The following is a 7,031-nucleotide window of genomic DNA, read 5'->3' as shown; positions in this document are numbered from 1 at the left end:
AAAAAAAAAAAAAAGTTTCAAGACTACTACCTGGATCAAAGAGTGGCATTAGGTGCGTTTGAGGTTGTGGCCCAACAAGAAAAGGTACTTGTTTTTTTATTTTACACTCGAGTTTGATTTTTTTTGTATATACATGTTATTTTCATGGTATCTTATATATTTATTGGGTTTGCAAGGTATTCAGTAGACTTGAGAATTAATTATAATGCTTATAAACCGACCCGGACACCCCAAATTATTAAAAAAAAAAAAAAATTTGCATTAGGCCAAGGAATTAGCAAGGAACTCACTCCAACACCCTCTTTCCTTCCTTTTGGAACCTTGTAAAATAATGAAGAAGCACTCATAAAAGCAGTAGTGAAAAATAAAATAAAAAATGAAACTAGAAACAAACATCCAAGAGAGAAGAAAAGGAGAAACAAGATTGTGATTATCTGGTAAGCTAACGTACGTGAAGCCCTCCTTCTTCCCCTTCCTGCAAATTCCTTTCGTCTCCTGCTACAAATTGAAGAGTGCTACAGTACTCGCTATGCATAGCCAGTAATGTTCACAAGCACAAAAGAACAAGGATGTGGATGCTCACCCAATCCCAAGGCTTGTTCCCGCCTGAATGGAACAAGCTTAATAACTGTGGCAAAAATTCATTTGATTTTAGTAAATTAAGTTTTAAAAAACTTTGTTTAGGGAAATGAGTTTTTAAATTACCTTTCTTTTGAAAAAAAAAGAAAAGAAAAGCAATAACCAGAAATATTTGGCGGATGCAATAACCAAAAAAATAATAAATTACCTTTCTTTTTGTTTGTCACTTGTCTTTTTTTTTTTTTTTTTGAATTTTGAGGTAAAGAACTAAATGTATGTTTAATAATGTGAGTCTTTTTAAAAAAATTATTTTTTAATTTAAAATAAATCAAAATATTATTACTTTTTACATCTAGAACTATCAACAAGCACCTAAAAAAATAACAATTTATTTTTTTTAGACAAATAAATTAATTTTTTTTTTTAAAGTAGGTTAATCACAAAAACGAAATACTTCCTGTTAACTTAACATAAAAGACACAAAAAGAAGAAGAAGAAGGTTTTGGACAATGTTGTTAAAAAAACGAGTTAACTTTTAAAATCTTACGATTTTATGAGTCAACATGTATCTAATGCGTCATATTAAATTAAAACTCGAAAACAAGTAAAATTAGGTCAAACTCGGTAAAATCGAACCAATTTTAAGAGTTTGAAAAAAATATAAAATTATGCTTTCTAGTAATCTACACCTTAACATTTTTATTATTTTAAATTTATATCTTGCAAAACTTGTGCAATTTGATAATCAAGGGCTTGATTTTTATTATAATTATTATAATTTTTTTAACGATACAAGTTATTTGTGGATTTCATATCTGTAAAATAGAATACCTATTCATTCTTCATAATTTTTTATGTAAACTATTAACATATCAATTGATATATTACTATGTTTTAGCTAGTAAATATATAGAATAAAAGTGGTAAAATTGACATGTTTGATATTTGAAATAATTAATGTTAAATGGTTTATCAAAATTTGAAAGGACTCATTTCTTATAAATAACGAAATAAATGGATTGATTTGTCCAAAAAATAAATGAATCAATATAAATAAAATATTTTTAATATAATTATATTATATTGCTAATTATTATTTGATTGAAATTATTAATATATAATTAGTTAAAATATTTTATTTATAATTTTATAATGTTACGATTCATTCGAGTTTATAATTTAAATTTATATTGTTTATTTCATGTAAAAAAACATTTTCGCTTGGTTTTGGACCTCCATTTCACATTAGCCCCAGTTTTTCAACTTATAATTTAACCTAATTATGCAATTTCCATCGGGTCCAGTGTTGAAGCTATTTAAGTATTGTAAGAAGATTTTTTGGGCTTGACATCAACTCATTAGGCTGAGCCGATTAGCAAAAGTGGGCGTATAAAGATATCAAATCGGAGCTTCTCCGTATCCCTGTATAAAATCTTGAAACTCGTTAATGGTGTCACCGTATCTAAAGTTCAGAATTTGACAAGCCCGACACTTCCGAATAACATGGGTCTACACGAAGGCTCAACTTTTAGAAGTACAGAGTTATCAAGAATCAAGAAAGAACAAGTAAATGTTCTGTTGTTATCAGTCCCCGCACTTTGCTGAGTTAGATTCAAGTGTTTAATTTCATCTGCAAATAAAATTGTGGAAAGTGCAAAGAAACTGTAATCAAGAAAAGGGAGTTCATCCAATAGACTGATAATATCCTCATACTTTCAAAAACCTCAAAAGAGAAATGGCAAACATTGATTAAACAAAGAAAAAACTCTACTTTCATTTGCTGTCGTCGTCGTCGTCGTCGTCGTCGTCATCAAAATCACCTCCATCCTCATACTCCACATCTTCATCGAAATCCTCAATCTCCTCATCATCATCATCAACGTCCTCATCATCTTCTTCATCCTCATCACTGATCACTCTCTCGATCTTCCCACGTGCCTCCACACGACCCATCTCTCCGAACCGACCAAATCTCCAATTCAAAGCCCCGTTAACGTCACTCACAAGACCAGCATTAGACTGACCCCCAAGTAAATTGAAGATGGGTTTTTGCTGTGGTTGGAATAGTGCAGGGTCAGAAATGAACTGGCTGGTGATGTTATTGGACCCACCTAAAAGAGAGCCGCGTAGGAGATGGAGAGGGAACGACTTGCCGTTCTTGTACAGCATCATACTTGTTGCTGGGGTGGCCATTTGAGAGGAGACACCGGAGAAGGGTTTTGCTTGCTCTGTTTTGGAGGCGGGTAGTGATCTTGTCCAGGGGCTTTATATAGGGAGGGTTTAGGGTTTTACGACGGTGGAGGGCATGAACACGTGGCAGTAGGGAAGGTTGAAGGAAGTTTCTAGAGACCGTGTTCGTGATGATTTGTTGAGGCCAAGTTCCCTGCAATGCTCCTTGATAAATATTGAAAGAATACCTCTTTTCAAGCAACAATTTAAACCAATTTAATATGTGTAAAAGTATTCTATAAAAAATATATTTTTTGATTTTTTTTTGTATTTATGTTTTATAAAATATCTTATAAAAAATTGATGAATTTAAAATTATTTTACAATTTAAATTATTTATAATATCATTCAATATTCATGTCACTACTATCACAATCACTATACACCTTACAACTACCGTGTTTGTTACCCTACTATCATCTCTACCATCTTCATCATTGTTCATAATTTAGAATCATTACCTTCACCTTTATTACTTCACAATAATTATCATTATCATTTCTGTCAGAGACACTATTCTGACATTTTCATTTTTGTTTTAATCATCAGTATTAAAACTACTATCACTAATATATTATTTTCATTATTATATTATAATTATATTTTTCAAATATTATTTTATCAAATATTTAAACATATTTTTCATGTAAAATAATTTACAGAATTTTATGGTAAAAAAAAACATATTAATTTCTAAAATATTTTCTATTAACAAATAATTTTATGCGAAACAAATATCCCTATGTTTTATTATTTTAATTCTCAATGAAGGGCACCCCAACAAATAATTTGATAATTGTTAATATTAAATTAAAACTCATCAACCTTGAAGGGCTCGTTTGATGTTTAAAAAGATTTTTCTTAGAAAAAATTTCAAATCTTGATAATAATATCTAAGAAAATTTTAATTTTTATAAATGCATTAAGCAACCTATAATATTGTCACTTTGTCTCGAAAAACACGTAAACTGATTGTAACAAAGGTGAGAAAATAGTAGATGTATAAAAGATTGCTAAGCAATCTTTACAAGTGCAATTAACAAAAATCTAAATTTTATTAGAAACATGTGATAGAAATGCTTTGATTGATCGTGGATTGGAATAGTAAAACTATTACTTTTCCCTTTTAAAAAACTTAATTATCTATTAGGGATAATTGACTTTATTGGTCATTATATAATTCATTTGAAGTAGTAGGCCTTTGTATTTTTTTAATAGTATAATTACCTAATTGCCCTTAAAAAAATTATTTACCTAAAGTGTAGGGATTTTTTCAATATTTCACTTTTCACAACACTATAAATGACTTTGTTGCTCTTAAAATAAAAAATTTCCTTGCCTTGCTTCCATAGGCTTATTCATACTTTCATTTTGGTTTTCTTGTGATTATCAAGTAGTCCTAAGAGCAATTTGGTATGTGTGCATGTGTAAAAGGGGTTTGTATATGTGTTGAACATGCTAGTGATTAAGTTGTCTCGTCGTGTTTAAACGGCGCATGCAGTGGTTTATGGTTGCCAAGAAGGCGTTCTTCGACGTTTTATGATTCGTCCTGGCAGGGTTTACCTCCATAGATGGAGCATATAGCATAATTCCCTCCAGTTTAACACTAATTTGCTTTTTTTCCTTCTTTCCTCCTTGATTTTCGTGATTAACCTTACAAATATTTCAGATCAACCCTTCAATTTATTCTTTCTCTGGATTTGATCCATGTTTTTTCAATTGATATTCTTTTATTTGAATTATTTTATAAAATTAAATTTTGTTTATAGTTTCATCCACCTTTAATTTTTTTTAGTTTTGTTAAATTCTTTCTCCATTCTTTTTATTTCTATTATCATTTAGAAAATTATTTTTTTATGATTTTTTTCTCCTTTAGTTTTATTGCTATTTTTTTACTCTGATTATTTTTTAAAATTAATATATTTTTTTAATTTCATCCTTCAATATTTAATTGGGCTTCTTGATTGAGCTTGAGTCTATGATTTAATGAATTACAAATTTAGGAAATTAACCCCGTTTTAAAAAATTCTTCCATGTTCATTTTTTTTTTCTTTTTTAAGCTTTTTTTTTTTTCAATTTTATCATTCAACATTTAATTTAATTAGAGATTGGATTTTGTTATTTTTTATCTGCTTTTTATAGGATTTTTCACTAATTTTGTAAACGACACGGGTTATCTCAGGCTTTCTATTTGTCATTCTTTGTTAAATTTAGTTTTTTAAATTTTGATTGGATCATCATAAATTTCCTTAATTTTTAGATTTGCAAGAAATATTTTTATCCAGACAATTTCAAAAGTTAAGTTGCTACATACGATATATTCTGCTTTTATGGTACTTTTAGCCACATAACTATTTTTTTTTTGTGCTACACTTGAGAAATCAACATCAGAGTATCTAATAACTTTCAAGTTTTTACCTTTATTATCATATGTCAAATTATAATCTTTTGTGCCTTTAATATATCTAAGTATTCTTTTAATAGCTAACCATAAACTCACCAGGGAATACTTTGAAACCTACTTACAAGACGTACAACAAAACTAAGATTAGATGTGTACATAGCATAACATACATTATACTACTACAACTTGAGCATATGGAGTATTTAGCATTTTTCTCCAACATCTTCGATAACATGACATATTTTCTTATATAATTTTATTTGTTTACGAATGAGAGTATCCATTGGATTAGAATTATCTAGATGGAATCTTTTTAATAATTTATCTATATATTGCTCTTAAGATATATAAAGAGTTCTTCATTTTCTATCTTTAATAATATATATATATATATATATATATATATATATATATATATATGCTTCACCTAAATCTTTCATCTCAAAATGAGATTTTAAAAGGAATTTTAATTTATTAATAGATGCAACATCATTACCAACAATCAAATTATCATTAACATGTACCTACTATTCCAATAATAAACACAATGATCAAAGTCATTAGCTATAAAACCATATTTAATGATAGCATCGGTGATGGTAACAAACATATTTTTAGCAAAATAATGCTTCTCAAACAAAATTTTTATGTCATATTCTTATAATAAAAGAGCTAGCATTTTCAGGTGATGGAAATGAAACACCAACATCAATTATACAATCAACTTTGTCTTGAAAAAGAATATGATAGATTCAACGCTTTCAAATAGGAAAATTAGTATCATTTAGTTTTTCAGTTTTACTTAATTCCTGACTAATAATATTATTAGCCAAAATTATGACAATTTAAAAAAATTTAATTAGACAACTAACCAATAATGGAGGACCTTGATATAATTATATATACCTTGTTTCACCTATATGTTGTTGACGTGCCAGAGACTAACCTTGATGCTTATCAGTTGTGGAAAAAATTGAAATTATAACCATATTGATGAATTGAGAGGGAAGAAAAAAGAATATACCAAGTTATATTCCACGAGGCAAATAAAAATTTATAAGAACCACAATAAAAACCTTAGGCTTTAATGCCAATGATAGATTATATAATTTATGCAAGAAAAAAAAATCAATCTAAACAAAAGAAAATAATTTGTTCTAGATTAGCAGGTGAGTGCCTTTAGGTTTTATCCGGGAAAAAAAAGGATTTTTGTGAGGTTTTTATTTTCTTTATTCAGTAGTTTTTATTTATATTAATGGAGGAGTTTGTTACCCCACTATGCTAAATAACTAGATAACTAACATTATTTTTTATGTTAATGCTCCTAAAAATTAATGACATTATCTCCTATAAAATCCATATTTACACATAAAATCCTAGTTAAATGCAACCACATAACAATCAGTTTGATCAAGTTAACTTGACCAAGACTAATAATACAGAGATATTATTGCAAGGTTCTCAAATTAACTTTTACCATTACATTTATTTGACTGGCCCTTTTATGAGAGTTATTTAGCCGCTCTATTTAACAACTCATTTGGATGTTGCCACTATTATTTGTGTTTTAATTTAAATCCAACCTCATGCATCATTATTTTTAGAATTTTAGTAAATTTGAATCATTCATAGTTTTGTTATTCCAAAATTTATTGGAATTTTGTTTAAAATCATTATTAATAAACACATTTAAGGCCGCCAAATTAAGGGGTCAACTCACTTTTAGCTTAGAAATTTGTTAGAATTTAATTTCTAATATAAGCTTTTTAACATAAAATATTAACATGATTTAAATAAATTATAGTGAATAAGAAACTAA

This window comes from Populus alba, chromosome 1, assembly GCF_005239225.2.
Source record: "Populus alba chromosome 1, ASM523922v2, whole genome shotgun sequence".
NCBI classification, from domain to species: domain Eukaryota; kingdom Viridiplantae; phylum Streptophyta; class Magnoliopsida; order Malpighiales; family Salicaceae; genus Populus; species Populus alba.
Note: the sequence above shows the minus strand (reverse complement) of the source record.